Source organism: Pseudonaja textilis, chromosome 3, assembly GCF_049901715.1.
Source record: "Pseudonaja textilis isolate UNSWEBS1 chromosome 3, rPseTex1.2, whole genome shotgun sequence".
NCBI lineage: Eukaryota > Metazoa > Chordata > Lepidosauria > Squamata > Elapidae > Pseudonaja > Pseudonaja textilis.
The window spans coordinates 67,120,715-67,139,847 of NC_141992.1; the positions used below are offsets into that span (position 1 = coordinate 67,120,715).

A 19,133-nucleotide genomic window follows, 5' to 3' on the forward strand; every position below is an offset into this window, starting at 1 on the left:
GAATATTATTATCAATGATCTTAAAGGATGCTGACATATCTGTCAGAATCAGGGTACACTTCCCCACATCAACATTCTGATTAAGGTCAACAAAACTATTACCAGTGCCATTTTCTACCATGCACAGGCCGGAATCCTGACAAAAAACTGAGATTACCTAGGATAAATTCATTATGACCATATATGGAAGACCTAAACACAGAAATTCTTCCTGACCCAGCCTTCAGATAATAGAAATGAAAGTTACCTAAGACTAAAAGGCAAACTTTTTCCTACACCAGTTCAGAAACCAGGCCAAGCAGATGAGGAAATGAACCTGCCAGTCAATAGGGCAGTGAGTACACCAAAAGGATTCCCAGCTTTTGAGAGAGCAATATCATAAACCTTGTTCAACTAGCTCTGAGTAACACATGACCAACCTTGTCATTTTGATTTTTTATTTTGGCACGTAACATTTTGCAATGCTAATTCTAGCATATTTCATGCAACTCTGAAAAAGTAACACTTTTTTATGTTTACATTCCCTTGTCAGTAATTACTCTTTCTTTTTAATAGTTTTATTTTTGTAAAATTGTTTTGCATTTATACATCAGAAAATAGATTTTAGTATTTGAAGTAGTGTAAATTAAAAATTAATAAGGGCATTCAGAAAAAGTCTTTGCAGTTTTAAAATATTTTTTCCTTTCCATTACTTTTGATCTTTGTAAAATATTTGGGACCATTAGAATAGAAAAAAAGCACTAAGAGACAACACTGTCAAATACCTAGCTCATTTCTCTCTTTTATATACATTGATATAGGACTACAGCTTAAACTTGTAAATTATACTTTAGAGTTTCTGTTGAAACATAAAAGGCAGTGTAAATTTTATATGGTCAGTGATGCTATAAATCTTTTGGAAATTAAAAAGTCAATAATATATGATATAAATGGAAGACTAAGTAAAAACAATTGACTGATTGATCAATCAATCAACTTGTCCCATTAAGTCAACGTAAATTTTCTTCTTGATGATCTGTGCCTACCTTGTCCTTCAAGTCTTCCAATGATGCACCCATCATCACTAAAACTGAGTCCACATTGCTGTTGGTGGTCATTTTCTTCTCTTTCATTCATTCTTTCCCAGTATTAAAGGATTTCTAGAGTACTTGGCTTTTGCATAATATATCAAAAGTAGGATAATTTGAGTCACAAGTGAAAACTGTTGGTTGTTTGATTAAATGATCCCACTGATTCAATGATCCATCATTTTATTTCCTTGGTTGGCCATTGTATTCTCAGGAACCTTCTCCAATACCCAGGTTCAAACATGCCATCGCTCTTCCCATCCTTCTTCTTCAAAGAATAGTTTTCACTTCCATCACAGGCAAATTGCATGAGTATAACTTACGTTACTGCTTTCTAGGCAAAAGTTAGTCATCCTTTTGTACTTAACTTTTTAGAAGAGCCCCACAGGGGAAAACATGGAAGTGGATGGGGCCATATACTAATTGCATATGGCTTTACATTTTTTTCAACATCCCTTTCTTTGAGATGGATGGTGATTGTCAAAATTTCTTTGTTGTTTTTTTTTTGTTTTTTTAAAAGCTAATTTATGATATTCTTCATATTACCAGAAAGCACAGTAGAGATTTTTTTCAGTCATGTTGCCAAAAATTAATGTTATAGTCAGGGGGTAAACTCTGGCTACCCTCTGGACACCACAATAAAGAAAACCAAGGGACCTATGGAGCTGATTGCTAATCCCCAAATTACGCTATTAAGGAAGTTCACTAGGTAATTTGCAGAGAAGGCAGAAAGTATTGTGAAAATAAAAGGAAATCCTGCTTCTTTGTAAATAGCACACTGGGAAGTATCCAAGCCATGCATGGGTGGTGGTGGGGAACAATTATGTTTCTTAATGAGATCATATCTTGTACCAATAACACTTCACTTTTTATGAAACTAGACAACATAGAAAAGAGAATTGGGCATTCAGATAACTCTTCTAGTTTATTCTTTCTACGTGGTGTAATAAATTTAGGCCAGAAAATGAATTTTAAAAAATTAAGACAGGAAATTAGGAAAAACAATGACACAATCATGGTTGTTTTTGATAGTTGTTGATGAAGTATCAAAAAGCAGATTCAAGTGTTGCAATGTGATAAAGTTATTACTCTTATATCTATACTGACGACCCTAATCACTCCATTCTTTTATTCATAATTTTATTTTCTATTGATATAATTGCATTAATGTCCATAAACTACGCTAGGGTATGCATTTGCATAGGATTATTGCAATCACAATAGATCTTTGCCTTACAAAGGCATGCTGAACTACAGCAGGAAATGTATGTTTGTCATTATTTTCATTGTTTAATTTTTAGGTTGAACAAAAACCATGCAATGTTCTTTATTTACTTAAACATGCAAAATTATATTATTCTTTCCTATAGTTGCGACAAGATGCCAGTATAGACACATAGCCACAATATAAATAAAGTCTTCAAGTGAAAAAAAAAGGAAAATTATATATAAATATAAATAAAAGCAGAAGAAATATGCTTGAACCAGTAATTTTAACTTTTTTACGACAGGAAAAAGGAACCTACCCAAGTAAATTAAATAGATAACACTTTTCTCAAAATATCAATACAAAGGATTGTGCAGCACTACTGAAATAATTTGGAGCTCAGGAGCATGCAAATATAACACCTGTCTGCAACTATTTAAAGCAGATTATACATACTTACATAAAGACTTTGATTTCTGGACAAATCTACCCCACATTTATGGCTGTATTTTCTCTGAAACCATGACACTAATTCATCCAAGTCATGTTTGAAAGACTTGTACTGAATACACCAATTCCTGAATTGGAGTTGAATAGCTGTTGAGAGAAGATTTACAGCTACTAGATTTACAGTTTAGTGTGAATGTTAATATCTAGATTTGTTCACTATACAAAAAAAAAAACACCCTAGAAACTAAGGATTAAACTATGGCTATATATTTCCTAATGTAAGGGCCAAAACCAAGAATGACACATGACAGCTCTTATAAGCTAAATTCTGAATTGTTTCACACCTATAGGCAAAATCTTGCCAGGCTGAAGTGTCTGCATCTACAGTATACTCTGACAACTATTAGGGAGGGACTGTCTTCACCCTCTTTCTCTCACACATACTCTCTGGGCAGAGCTTCTTCTTACTTCTCTGGAATGTGGCCCTTCCTCCTGGCAATCTACCTTATCAGTATATTCCATCATGCCTTATAATGCTGACAACAGTTGGTCAGTTTGTTAAGGCCTCATTCTAGCACTAGAATAAAGTGGCCAACTAGTTAGTTAAGTTAGCCCATGAATAAGATGGAATCTATTATAGTCCTAGATCTTGTACTAATTTGTCAGGCCTTCCCAGACATTGTATCAAAATTAATTTGAGAGACATAATTGAGTATGTTTATCAGCATCCTTTTTTTTTTACGCTGATAGATATACTCAAGGAACTATGGTAGAATACATGTAGTACTCACTTAACAATCAGTGACTTAAAGACCGTTTAAAATTACCACAGCATCATAAATTTTGCTTTACAGCTGAAAAGAACTTCTGACTGTTGTAAAATGTTGTGCCCCACCAACCACAGTCACCATGGCCAGGTATTGGATGCTTGTAGAATCCTGTGATCACAATTTGTGATGGTCTTTTGCCATTTGCTGGTTGTAGCAGTGTTGTTGGGCTGCCTTATAAATGTATTTATTATTTTCTGCATTGTTGGGGCAAATTTATGGCATATATTTTAATTATCTGGTTGGACACTGTCCTAATGAAGTGCTATGTAAGCTGAATTAATAAACAAACCAACAAATGAGATAGCCTCAGCCAAGATATTTTCGTTAAAAATTCATGCTATACTGTTTATTTTATTGCTATAAATCATTTGGAATTTTATGACGCATTGTATACAAATTTTTATTTAGAAATTATCTCATCTCATCTCATATTGTGACAGAAATGTAAGAATTAGAAACGGGGAAATTATTAATTTAAATTTTAAAAGATTACAACTTCAATAAAGACATAGATTTATATAGTTGTAACCCAATGCCACTAACACTGACAGAGCAAGCCAGTTGTACAGGAGTGTCAAACTCAATTTCATTGAGGGCCGCATCAGGGTTGTGTTTGACCTTAGAGGGGAGGGGTGGAATGGGGGTGGGGATGGACATGGTGGGGGTGATTTGTGTCAGGAGCACCTTGTGGTGGCCATGTGTTAAGACAGGACTTCCCTGAAACCCTCCCTCATTCTCCTTCCTTCCTTCCTTCCTTCCTTCCTTCCTTCCTTCCTTCCTTCCTTCCTTCCTTCCTTCCTTCCTTCCTTTCTTCCTCCCTTCCTTCCTTTCTTTTTCCTTGTGTCTTCATTCTCCTTTCTTCTTCCTTTCTCTCTTTCCTTATTTTTCTTTCATTGCTCTCTGCCCATCTTTCCTTCTCTTTCTTTGTCTTTTCTCTTTCCCCTTCTCCTTTCCTGATTCTTCTTGCATGCTCAAATGCAAAAGGGGAAATATTTCTCCTTTTGTGTTGTTTTTAGTTTGTTTTGTTAGCCTTTTGCCAGCAATAATGGAGTGCAGAGGGGCATGAGGCTCCAAAATGGGACAGGGGGATGCACTCAGCCTCCCTGAGCTCCATTTTTGCTGGCAGAGGCACAGCAGGCCAGTCCTTTGCTATTTTCAGGCTGATCCCATGGGCCAGATCTAAGCACCCTGTGGCCTGGATATGTCTCATGGGCCTTGAGTTTGACACTCCTACAGTAGTATATAAACTGAGGGCAAGCCCCACTCTCTTGTAGCACTGTAGCATTACCTAGTTGGGTAATGAAATGTCTGCAAAAGAAAAAGAAAAAACAAGAACCAAACTCGAACAGCATCAAGAACCCCACAAAACCCCTTCCATTAACCTTAGAAGGATACATCCATATAAATGTTTTGACATGTCCTATTTATAGTGGGCAAGCATTTTTAAATTAAAAATATATGAGTTTTTTTGCAATTAATATATCCCATATTATAGAAATGAAGTTCAAAAACTAAATATCCCCTGTGAATAATTCCTCACATTTAAGTCATAATCTAAGCAGCATTGCATTCACTGCAGTATTGGTGGATGCTAACACAAAGTTTATTTCCAAAGTGCAAAATGTATAGCTATTCTCCAAGTTTTTTAGTAGTATAAAGGTATCTTCTGTATAAACGAGTGACCAAAAATTTAATGTTCTTCAGATGTTTCTAGCAAACAAAATCCCAACAAAATTCTAATATTCTGCCATGTTGGCTGCAGCCAAAGAAAAAGAATATCCAAATCATCTGAAATCCAAAATATACTGAAAGTACTATATTGCCTTTTCCCAAGTAAAGTAGTCCATAAATGACATAACTAAATGAGCTGGCATAGGGATGGAGAGAGGAGAAAGAAGGAAAAAAAATCATTGAATTATTTCAGTATAGGTGTCACCCAAATCAAGTAATTTGCTCTGAAGAAGCACATTTACTCTTACGTTTTACTCAGACTATTTTGTTTGCCAGTTCTGTTCTTAATTGACAGGAAAATGAAATGAGATGGCATGACTTTTGCTTTTATTATCAGATTCCTCAAAGTTTTCTCCCATAGCTCTAATCTCTCACAATATGAAACATCAAAGATGGATTGTGAATAAAGTACAGCTAAAAACAGCAAAGCTTGTAAAGCTATCAGGATGTGTCACTTACCTCTTGGAAATTAAGAAAGATTGCTGAATATTTTGCAATAGCCTGAATCGATCTGTAAAGGGACAGAAAGCTATGTGACTGCAATAGGGGCTGTTAATTTCAAATTTTAATGTTAAGCTAATTGCTGACATTTTGCTAATGCAATGCTCATCTTTATGAGAAACAAAAAGGAAAGGTGGTCATTAATGGTGGGGAGCGGGGGAATGGTTGTTCAGTGCCGCTGGCATTTTGTGTCAGAATGTGAGGAGAGATCTGGGACTTTTCCAGGCTTCCTGTTGAGACCTTGCAATTATGTTTTATAGGGAAGAGAAACAACAACCTCGTTGACACATTCTATTTTTCATACCACAATGATCTAAGATAAAAGTTGTCAGGCTCATGATAATATTTCCATTATCTCTCAGTAAAAACTCCACAATTATGAGGTAGTTCATCAGACAATGCATTACAAAGAGACATGTGGACTTGTATAAAAACAATACCAACTATTCTTGCGGGAATATTATTTACCATTTAAATAAGGGTCCAGTTGAAAATGTGTAGCAAACTGTTTTAACTCTAGAAAGGATGTTACAAGTGTTATGAAAATGAGCTTATTTCAATAATGCAGATGGAACTTGGATTTCTGCTACCATGATTCCTAGTAGAAAATTAGTACTATTTATAAAATTTTCTCAGTAGAAAAAAAAAAGTGTATCTTCTTCTCAGCAAGCAATGTTAGTTTTCTGAAAGAAAAATGAAACATCAAGATCTCTACCCAGCAAGAAATAAACTTAGAAAACAATGTGAAAGAAACAATGGGATTCTTGGCATTCTTATTTTTATCCCAGTGGGTCAATTTTCTTTTTAGAAAGAGAGAATAAATAAGAGAATATAAAAACAAATTTAAAAAGAAGAGATGCATTTGCAGAATGGTGGAACCAAATAGCATAATAAGCCTTACTTCAATCAAGGTATGATTGATTATAACTTGTTAAACATTTAACTTGCTCTTTTGAAAATGGCCTTCACACATGGTTTATTATACCACAGTTGGTATATACAAATAGATCTTTCATTTGCAGGTTTCCTGCAAGACCAAAATGTCTCAAATTATAAGAATTAGACTTTCAAATTACTTTAGCAATGAAATGTCATCAGTTACAGAGGAAATCATTATTTGTGATAGTCGTTCTTTTTTCTTCCCAGATATAATTTCTAATCTTAATTTTCAGTTAGTGCTGATCATTTGGATATAAGTAATGGTGTTATATCCTGTCTCTGGGCTATTAACATTTGAATCTTTTCTATTATGTGGCATCAAACCTAACAGCTTATTAAACAAAATGTTTTTTAAAAACCAAGTAAGAGTAACTTTTTAAAAAAGGGACATTGTACTTATATTGCTGCTTTACTATGTATCTGAAGAATATATGATATTAAGGAAATATATCAATCACAAGGTTCAATCTAAAATTTGTTTGAGTGATTAGGAATTGGAAAAACAGCCAAATTTCTGTCAGATTTTTTTAAAAAACCCAAAGTGTCTTGATTTGAGTTTCGGCCCAGATCCAACTTTCAATTCAAAAATATTATGGTGCCTCATTGGAAAATAACTAGGTTGAAATTTTCAGAAATATGTGGTGGTCTTGCAAATACATTAAATCATATTGTATAAACATAATAATGATAATGCAGAAAGTATTTAAGATGCAAATATTAATGAAATCTGAAGCTTTTTTTTTACATATCATGGACAAACCAATCGAAAAACAATTTGGGACACTATTTACAGGGTGATTGTTGCAAGGTTTGTGCTTGCTAAGCATTGGAAAAGAAAAGAAATACTGCTTGTTGAAGAATGGATCTTAAAATTGACTGAATTAGCAGAGATGGCAAAACTAACTGCCTTGATTAGAGACAATGGACTAGACAGCTTGGACTGACATGTATTTATGATGACTTGTGCTCCCCCGTTCCCCCCCACATGGATATACAGCAGGAGTTCTACAGCAATTTATTCAATAACACAAACACCTAAAACAGGTCCTTGGAAAGCACACCCATTGCACAGGTCTGGGTTCCAAGCTCAGCACAGTAAGAGTCACTGGGTAACTGAGTCCAATGGGCACACACAAAGTCCATGATTCAAATAGCTCAGGTTGCATGACATGAGCACACAAGGCACAGAACTGGGCACATTGCTCCAGCAATGTCCAATCCTCAAGTAGGCAATGCCAGTGCATCACTTCATGAGAAGTAAGGTTGCCTCCTCATAAGTAGTATAGCTGACTGCCATTGTGCCTGCCTTCTTTCTGCTCTATATGTCCTTGAATCAGAAGCAGGTGTGGACTCCATCTCCTCCTCATTGCTAACAGGCGGCAGCTGCTTCTAGTCCTTGCCTGGAATCTCTTGGCCAACTTGAGGCAGCTGTGGCTCACCTTGCTCAGCCTCAGGCTGTTACTTGTCCAATTGACCCAACTGAAGCTGCTCCATCAGGCTAGCATTCTCTGAGCATGGATTCTGACCAATACTTGGCTCCATGTTTTCCCCTGTTGACTCAAACTCACCCTTCTCCTCTGAACTCTCCAAAAAATCATTTGGTTTCAGGAAAAAATTGTCCTGCAATCTACAACTCCTATGTTGCAAAAACATATGGACTACTCTACTTGATCAGAATAAAGTGATAGACACAATTTACATAGACTTGTGCAAAGTCTTTGATTCAGTGCTACATGACAAACTTCTGTTAAAACTAAACTCTTACAGCATTTCCAGATCCCTTTATAAGTAGATTACAGCATTCCTGTCAAACAGGCAACAAATAGTAAAAATAGGGAGCGCTATATCAAACCCTGCTCCAGTTAACAGCAGTGTCCCCCAAGGCAGCGTTCTAGGACCCAAACTCTTTATATTCTATATAAATGACCTTTGCAATCACCTTATAAGCAACTGCATCTTGTTCGCGGATGATGTAAAGCTATTCAGCACCACCGACAATTCTACTGTCCTTCAAAGTGACTTTGATTATGTGTCTGAATGGTCAAATAATTGGTAACTCCAAATCTCGATCAACAAATGTTCTGTTCTATATATTGGTTAAAAAAAAAATCTTACAAAGCTTCTCCTCCAGAAATACAGAATTGCTAACAGAATTGCATAAAAAATCTTGCCAGACCAATACTCGAATACAGCTCATCTGTCTGGAATCCACATTGTATATCAGACATTAACACAATTGAGCAAGTCCAGAAATATTTCACGAGAAGCGTACTACACTCCTCTGCTCGCAACAGAATACCCTATATCACCAGGCTTGAAATTTTGGGCTTGGGCAACTTTGAACTACACTGCCTATGGTTGGACCTAAGCATAGTACACAAAATTATCTGCTACAATGTCCTACCAGTCAATGATTACTTCAACTTCCACTGCAACAATACAAGAGCACACAACAGACACAAACTCAATGTTAACCACTCCAAACTTGATTGCAGAATGTATGACTTCAGCAACAGAGTGGTCAATGCCTGGAATGCACTACCTGACTCTAACCCCCATTCCTTTAACCTTAAACTATGCACTATTGACCTCACCCCATTCCTAAGAGGTCTGTAAGGGGCATGCATAAGTGTACAATCATGCCTACTATCCAGTGGTGGGATTAATTTTTTTTTACTACTGGTTCCATGGGTATGGCTTGGTGGGTGTGGCAGGGGAAGGATACTGTAAAATCTCCAGTCAGAGGTGATATTTGTGGGTTCTCAAACTACTCAACATTTCTGCTACCGGTTCTCCAGAACTGGTCAGAACCTGCTGAATACCACCTCTGCTACCATCCCTGTCCTATTATCCCCATTTATTCATACCTATTTCCTGTATTCTTACTCATGTTTACACTTAGACCTATTATCTTGTAAGTGATTGACAGATGAAATAAATAAATAAAATAAATAAACTTGCATCCAGGGAGGGGTCCTGAGACAGATCCGTGACACTATTGCAGCACCCTGAAGTCACTTAGAATTGCTTGATTCACCTAATAATGATAGCTAATCACTCAACCATCACAGCAAAAAGTGTCATAAAATTGGGTGCAACTCACTTAATGACTTAGCAACAGACGTTCTGGCCTCAATAGTAGTCCTAAATGAAGATTACCTGTAATTTTCATTCATTGTTTCCATTGTGAGGAATCAATTAGGACTTTTTTTTTAACATGTCCAAAATGTTTGAAGCTTTTTTTAAAAAAATAACAATAGCCATGTTTCAACTGTATCTAATAATGACTAAATTCTATTACTTTTAATAGTTTATGGCAGGGGTCGCCAACCTTTCAGACCTCAGGCACCACCAAACTCATAATTTTAAATCTCAGGGATCACTAACTGGTTCTGTGAGTGTGGCCTAATTTGTGGGTGTGGCTTGGTGGTCATGTGACTGGATGGGCATGGCTTATATGTAAATATTATAAATATTTATATAAATATTGATTTTTTTTATAAAAAGGAGAAACTTTTACCCAAAATCAGACAAAGCAGGAGGCAGATTGAGTTGCTCAAAGAATCATTCAGTGATCTATCTATCTGCCATCAGCTAGCTCAGTCTGTCACATAAAATTCGCTTGCTGTGAGTCTGAATAATAGAAGCTTCAGTCCTAAGCGATGTTCACTGTGCTTAAAAGCAGAGCCAAAGAGCTAAAGACTAGCTAGAAAGCAAGAAATCCAACCATTTCCTGCTTCCTAGCTAATCTAATTCTCCTGGTATAGCAGAACAGCTGATGGTCGGAAAAAGGAAAAATAGCAATTTAGCAGGCAAGTTTGCTGGGTAAGGAGTGAGTGGGTGGGGAGGGTTTCCATGGGCGATGTGCATGGCACAGCCTTGTGTTTCTGCACAGCTGGATTAATTGCTTTGGAGGGGGTGCTCTGGGGATGAGATTTCTCTGCGGCCCACCACAATTTCCTTACGGCCCACCAGTGGGATGGGGCTCACCGATTGGCGACCGCTGGTCTATGCCACCAAGTGTCTTGGAATTGGGCACCTTTTTGAATTTAACAACCAATCAACCCAAAAATTATTCTACATTCAGAGACTTCTTGTGCAACTTTTCACACACTTTGGACCACCTAATATAGGGGTCCCCAAACTTGGCAACTTGACTTATGGACTTCAAATCCACAAGTCTTAAAGTTGCCAAATTTAGAAACCTCTGACCTAATAGCTTCACTTAGATTTATTTGTTAAATCAAGGTCATTTCAAGCTATACAGACTTTTATATATCTTCCATTGTTATGTCTCCTCCTGGAAATTCAAACAAACAAACTCAAAGCAGCCGTTTCACAATCAAATCAAACTGAAGGAAAATAACAAGATAACGGCTGGCAAAAAACTGTTAGGACTCCCATTCAAAATTCAAACAAACAGAGATCTCTTTGCAGTAACGTCCTCATTCAAAATAGACATTTTGTTTCTGGCGAAAGGCACCAGCTCAGCTGTGTCCTTTTATACCCATTAAGGCAACGTGCTAATTAACTGGCTTGCCCTTCAGATTAACGTTCCCTGGTTCTGACGTCAATCCACAATCTAACAGTCATCAGATTCAAAGTTTCTTAACAGGACCGATCCTTCCAATCACAACACTATCCCCCACCGCAGGGCCCTTCCCCCGAGTCCAATGATTAACTTGACGATGTTTCGTTGACAACCCCACTCTGTCTCCCACAGCCAATGGAGGTGTCGCTCGTTCCAATTGTCTCAGGTGGTCTACACATTGGAGACTTGGAAAAGAAATACCGTTCTGCGACCAAGCCACCAACGGATTGTGCAAACGCAACCAGGACATTCCGAGCACCAAAGGGAGATGAAGGTTCGAGGTGATATAAAAACTTATCGCCTCCTCATGATCCCCAATGATCATACGCACTGGCTGGGTGGCGAAACGAATGGGCCCAGACTTGAGCTCACGCCCATCCACGGTTTCCACCTTAATGGGTGGATGTACAGCAACCAATGGGATCCCATAGTGCTTAGCAAAAGCTCGGTCCATAAAGCTGGTTGTAGCCCCTGAGTCCACCAACAGCAGGAATTCCCTCCTTCTGTGACTGTAGAAAAATTCGAGTGTCCAAAAGTAAATGCCGAGGAGGGCCAGGATTTACTTCAGCAATTTGAGGTGGGGATGTGAAATGTGTCCGACCTAGGGTTTCCTTGAGGTCAGGTCTACCCTGTTTTCCTGACGAGCCAAGAGTGGTTTCAGGTACGGGTCTGCGGTTCCCTCTCCGTTTGCAGGAATTAACAAAATGTCCCAGACCCCCGCAATAAAGGCACAAACCTTCCTGGAACCTTCTTGTACGTTCTCGCACCGTTAAGCGAGGGCGGAGTGCGCCTAACTCCATCGGCTCCTCAACATTAACCGTGGGTTGGAAAACTCTCGGTGGCATGGGTTGTGCACGAGAAAACGAAGATGGTTCCATACCGAGCCGTTTGCGTCCACGTTGCTGTAAACGAGCTTCAATTCGTAAGCACTGAACTATCAATGCATCCAAAGTTAAAGCCCTCTCTGCATGGACCAGCTCATCTTTGATGGCATCAGACAAACCTTCCTGGAATGCAGCCATATGAGCCGGTTCATTCCAATTGGAGTCCAAACACAGCAAACGAAATTCTGCAACGTAATCTTGGAGGGAACGTTTCCCCTGATTTATATCCCACAAACGTCTGTCCACAGTTTGTATCTTAATTGGGTTCTCAAACATCACTTTCATTTGCTGAAGAAAACCCTGGAAATCATTCAACAACGGGCTATCTTGAACTAACAAAGGAGTAGCCCAATTAGCAGCCTGCCCAGATAAGAGGCTAAGAATGAATCCTGTCTTGGCCCAATCATTTGGAAAGTTTTCAGGCCTCAAGGACATAAATAATTGACACTGCCCCAGAAATGCCGGAAACATGTCCATTTGCCCAGAAAATTTCTCCGGCATGGATACTGGGCTTTTCCTCACAGGAGGGGCAGGGGGAACAGCAGCAGGGCTTGGTAAGCTGGAAACATAATTCAGCAATTGTGTTACCTGATTCTGAAGCGTCACATTGCTTTGCAGGAGCTGATTTATTTGCTGTTGCTGCTGCTCGACCAAATGCTGCAATTGATTTAAATCCATCTTGCTAGGAAGATGGTTTGTTTAGGCCAGAAACAATAATGTTATGTCTCCTCCTGGAAATTCAAACGAACAAACTCAAAGCAGCCGTTTCACAATCAAATCAAACTGAAGGAAAATAACAAGATAACGGCTGGCAAAAAACTGTTAGGACTCCCATTCAAAATTCAAACAAACAGAGATCTCTTTGCAGTAACGTCCTCATTCAAAATAGACATTTTGTTTCTGGCGAAAGGCACCAGCTCAGCTGTGTCCTTTTATACCCATTAAGGCAACGTGCTAATTAACTGGCTTGCCCTTCAGATTAACGTTCCCTGGTTCTGACGTCAATCCACGATCTAACAGTCATCAGATTCAAAGTTTCTTAACAGGACCGATCCTTCCAATCACAACATTCCATGTTATTTTGTGTTAAGAATTTTGGTAGCAAAGCTTTTAGTTTTTTCACTGACACTTAACTGGGTGTACCATATGTTAAAGTTTTGTATAATTTTAATGTGAATAAGTAATTGTTTTAAGCACTGGCAGTTTCTATTTTGTGGTAGAATTGTTTTATAAAATATAAAATATATCAGTAATAATGCATAATAAATCTAGGATGGAAGCCAGAGAAAAATCCTTTGGAAATCCTTAACGGAATAGAGTGTAGCCAAAATCCAGAAACATTAAGTAATAAAAGATATTGAAATTATATCCTTCAGTCTGAAAACTGGAGTCTCTTGTGACAAAACTATTCATTAAAGTGAATTGTAATTGATGATATCATGGAAATTTAATTAATTAATTAATTAATTTGCCATCCATCTTGCTGCAAGTGACTCTAGGCGTCTTACAACATTAAAGAAGATAAACCCACAACAAGAAGAATACAAGATTTTAATTAAAAAAATGCAAAATTGTAATTAAAAAATGGGAGGTGGAAAAGTAAGATACGCGGGGGGGGAGGCGAGATCTACTATTAGTCCATCAATGACCTCCAGCATGGCATAGCATGTAAAGTATTGTACTGTACCATGTGTGAGGATGGTACCTGTAAACAGCTACACAGCAATGGGTGCCATGTTGGAAAATCTGAAAGACCAGGTTAGGGACTGATGGTCATGAAAAAAATGTATGTAGTCACTAGGTATTAAAAACAACTTGATGGCCCATAATCAATTGTCGGTATATGAGAGATGATAGTGAATGTATGTATACTCTCTCTCTCTCTCTCTCTCTCTCTCTCTGTGTGTGTGTGTATGTGTATCTATCTATCTATCTATCTATCTATCTATCTATCTATCTATCTATCTATCTATCTACACACACACACACACAGAGAGAGAGAGAGAGAGAGAGAGAGTGAGTAATACATAGATAATACTTTTGAATTACATTACAAGATTCTGAAGAATGTGCATTGTAGAACACATATGAGTTCTAGGCTTATAAGTTCTGAAAGAATGGTATTTAGCTACAAATGAAGTAAATTGTCGAAACAATCCATTGTGCAGAAAAATGTATCTATACAGTTAATGTAAAAATCTCAGGAAGTTAACAAAATATTAAGGCAAAAGGAAAAGAAATCATGAATCAATTTAAAACATATCTTTCCATCTCTATGATGCTTCTGACTATTAATTCCAGGAAGACAAATTAGACTAACTTTTCCTTTGGTAACTATATAAAGGACAAAGCCAATAAATTACAAATGATTCTTAAATGAATAAGTTAATGAATGTGGTATGGGAAGTGAAATGTAATTAAAATTTTAAAATTATAAGTCTGAAAAGGATAAAGTGCCCAAGCTTCATAAATGAATTAATGAACACAATTCATGAAATGAAATTGAATTGTACTTTGGAAGTATTCTAGATTTTTTTTTCATCACTACAGAAAGTATAAAACATGCGATTGTAACTTTTAATTGGTTTTGCTGGGTATAAAAAAAGTTGCAAATTTACACCCTAAATATGGCATTTGGAATGCTTCTTTAATTATTCATGCTTGAACACGTTCTGTTTCCCATCATTTTGCTTTTGTCTTGTGCTCATTTCCAAACCAAAATGCACAGGACTCACTGTACCCTCTTTTCATGATTTCACACTTTAGGAAAATAACTTCTCTAGTACGTCTGCACTCTTCTCTTTTGTACCAACACATGTATTTCTATTTTTAACAGATTTTACATATTTAATGTGCTCTTAATATTTTCCACTTCATTTCCTTCTACCCTACATATTTATAAGTTTGTAACTTATTTCCCATCTGAAACTCGGAAGCAGGGAACTATTTGGCTAAGGGCCACATGTCCTTAAAATAGTCTGTGGAGTTCTTCATGTTGTGTCCAAGGCCAATAGTAGTTGTGATCAAAGCCTAGAATTGGCAGAGATGCCTTCTCTTTATTTATCTCTTCCATCCTACCTTTTTCAACCTTGCAATCAGATTGCCACGAATTGGTTTCAGAGGGCTACTTGCTAAGGGCCATTTGTACCCACTTCTGGGGCAAGTGATTTTTCATTTCAATCCATCCAATATTTTTTTTTTGTCTGATAAAAAGCCATTCTTCAACGTTCAAAGAGAATCCTCTCTGGTATTAACAGTAGCTCAGCAATTCCAATCTGCCTTAATACTTTTCATGAATAAAGAATATCTTATTTGCTCCTTACTGAATAGTCAATGTTAATGGCTGAGCATATTCTTTCCTATGCTACTTTGGCACAATTTGTGTGAAACTGGTAGCAGCAGCAGCAGCAGCAGCAGCAGCAGCAGCAGCAGTAGTAGTAGTAGTAGTAGTAGTAGTAGTAGTAGTAGTTGTTTAATTTTTCATGGCTTATAGAATATAGTTGTTGTTTAATTTTTCATGGCTTATAGAATATAAAATAGTAAAATGCAACATCCAAAATTTAACACAGTGCCTTGCTATAGTCCAGTGTAACATCACAAATAAAATATCGAACCTTAGCAACCTAAATGGTTGATAGCAGGTAAAACAATAACTAGGATCTATATTTGTACCATTCTGAATAATTAATTATAATTTACACCAGCTTCAAAAAGGACTCTAAATCTGAAATAGTTTTAGAGCCTTTCAAAATTTTAATTAATCAGATTCCAGGTGGAAACTGTTTCACTGGAACTATAGTGAAAAGTACTCTCAAATGATATTGGCATTTTAGTACAAGATACCAGTTGGCTGTGACCAACAATTGGGTTAATCACATAGGCACATGAGAAAATTTTAACAAATTCTGTGTGTGGCTGTATTAGATGGAATGAGTTAACTTCAACAAATTTAAACTGCTCCTTTTTGTAAATACCATCACAGTGTGAAGAAGAGATAAAGGGAGGTGGAGTTAGTTCAGGTCACAAGACTAATTTGCTGATCAAGCTTCCTTCCTCTGCTCTTTTGCAATACAGTGTTAGAAAGTGATGAGTTTCTAAAACCATTGTGTAAGCTTACTGTACCAAATTCATATACACCAACCACTTTAGTGATAAATTTGAGGATTGCAGAGAAACCAGCCATTTGTTTATTAAAACCAGCCTAATTATGTTATAAGAGAAGTGATTTATGGGCAAATGTATCTCCATGAAAAGCATAAAGGAAAAAAAGGGACAGGGTTTCTACAATTACTATTATTACGACTGATGCTCAGGATACTTGATTAAGTTTCTTACCGGATTCTTCTAGGTGATATTTTAAAGAAATGGGCTTATGAGTAGATAGAGATATTTACATAATTCATGAAAAAAATGTGCATTTTCTTGAAAAGATTTTGTGCATAAAAAAGAACTTCATTTAGGATTAATATTCATATAACGGAGCGGCCTAATTCATCCTGAATAGGCTATGGAAGTGGTGTGAATCATTGCAGAAGATTTTCGAAGGTAAACCTACAGTTAAGTACATAAACAATTATGTCATCTTAATAAAATTGCCTATTAAGAATGAAACACATGTTGCCTGTAATTGAAGCAAAAATGTGGCATCTAAACTGAGCAAACAAATACATTGCTAAAAAAATATTTGCCACATATTCCCCAAATATACTAGAAAATGTTTTTTTCTTATAATTAAAGAAGAATTACACATGAAGGTCAAAAATATGAAGCAAAGGGAACACTCTTTTTTAAAGGCCTAGCATCTTTTTTGTTTGTTTCATATTTCATAAATAGACTTACAATAACCAAGCAGGTAAATTGTCTGGATTCACTAATGCATTTCCATATTAGTCCACAGGGAATTCAACTGTTTCCTTTGAGTACCTCTAACATCCTTGATATTGTGCTTCTCACCAGCTGGCCTGCATCATTGACATCTGGTTGGTCATCCCCCATGACCATTGCATCCCAGATAGGTCTCAATTAGGAAATGCACTTTCCTGAATTTCAGTGTAGCACTAGACATGACTCCTGAGCAAGGGGGAAAAGAGTGGCTGCTGTCAGTCGGGAGTCTCTCAGGGCTTTGGGGAGCACTGCCTCAGACAGTGGTGGGATTCAAAATTTTTTACTGCTGGTTCTGTGGCATGGCTTGCTGGGCATGGAAGGGGAAGGATACTGTAAAATCTCCAGTCAGAGATGGTATTTGCCAGTTCTCCGAACTACTCAAAATTTCCACTACTGGTTTTCCAGAACTGGTCAGAACCATACCACCTCTGGCCTCAGACACAGTCGAATGTGATAATGCCTTATTTAATTGAAATAGAATTGAGTTTAATAGTTGCATGGTGGGAAGAGTGGGATAAACACATTATCTCCTGAAGTTCTCATCTATTTTGTTTGAATCTACCAACAGTATCCTTCCTCAGTAGCAGGTTGCTAAGAGTATCAGTGTAGCTGATAGCTCACCAACTTTTTTTGTTGTTATTGAGGTTCACTAGATTTCTATAAGAGCATAAAAGCGCAACTGAAATGCACTTGTCACCGATGAAGCAATCTTTAAATCCATTAGAAATCACTTTTTAAAGCAGTCTTCTGGAACCCGATGCCCTTTAAATGCATTGGATCAACTTTGTCATTCTTACTCAGCATGGCAAGAAGTTACAGGAATTGAAATTCAAACCTTTGGAAGGATTAAGTCGGAAAGGCTGGCTTAAAGCAATGTTTTATGTTTTATCTTTTGTAACACAGTGATGCCAAAAGGTGCATTCTGATATTGTGATGTAAGCTCTGCCTTTTTATAGTCATGTTGAAATATCACATAAAACAATGTTACAACATCATGAGGTATGTTTTATCACTTTTCCCTCCTCCCATCCTTGTTCTTCCCTGAGGATGCCTCTGCCTATGCTCAAGTGTGTCCACAGGGCAGAACAAGGAAAGGCAAATAATGAAATACGCAATGCACAGTCACAACAGAAATGTCATTTGCCCTAAATTTGCAGCAACACAGCAAGTGAATATGTGAAGAGCAGAGCTTGCATTACATCATATTGCATATATGTGTCTGATGTATGCATGTATATGTATGTGTATATCTTTATGTACACCTCCCTCCCTCCCTCTCCCTCTCCCTCTCTCTCTCTTCAAGCCTTAGTTTTCTGTGGATGTCTCTACCTCTTTCTCAGATCGTCTTTAGAACATTAGAACCTGGTTTGGGTATATGTTTCATGAAGATTCCATGTCTTGCACATTTAATGGGAAACCTGATCATAATACCATGGAATTTAGGTAATGGACTTAAAATGCACCATAAATTTATATTAATTTTTAAAAAATCATAGCAAGTCACAGTCTCCAGTGACATCTTTGGAATAAATAATGAAAAATTATTCTGGTTATTCCAGAAAGGGTTTAGTCCTTAGCACTGATGCAATAAAGTATTTTCACTCATTTCACAGAATGTTCCAATGAACAAATAATGCAAGAAATGCAGATGAAAATCCATAAACTCTGTATGTTTTCTCCAACATTGTCACATTTTGTATGCGGATCCATTATTTTAAATCAATTTCTTATCATATAGACATTTGGTACCCATCTTCCAGAGTATGTGCTTAAAAATATATAGTTTCAGAAGAAAATAAACAGAGAAATGCATACATTAGAAAAAGGCATACAGAACTTCTACATTGGAAACTATACATTAATATTGGGAGCAGTGGTAGGAATTTATATAAACATGCAATGACATGTCAAGGCATGAGTGTCTTTAAAAATGTTTGCAAATTATTTTAAATCAATACAATTATTGATTTCAATAAAATTATTACTATTTTGAATTAATAAAACAGGCAGTTTGATTAATCTCTTTTTTGGATTTTAAAGAAAAAATTA

At 36.9% G+C, this 19,133-nt stretch overlaps 1 protein-coding gene across 2 annotated transcripts in view; it reads right to left on the bottom strand.

Moving 5' to 3' along the window:
- Positions 1-19,133, bottom strand: part of NEGR1 (neuronal growth regulator 1) — a 529,658-nt gene that overhangs the window by 334,102 nt on the left and 176,423 nt on the right. The gene's annotated exons all lie outside the window — the stretch shown is intronic.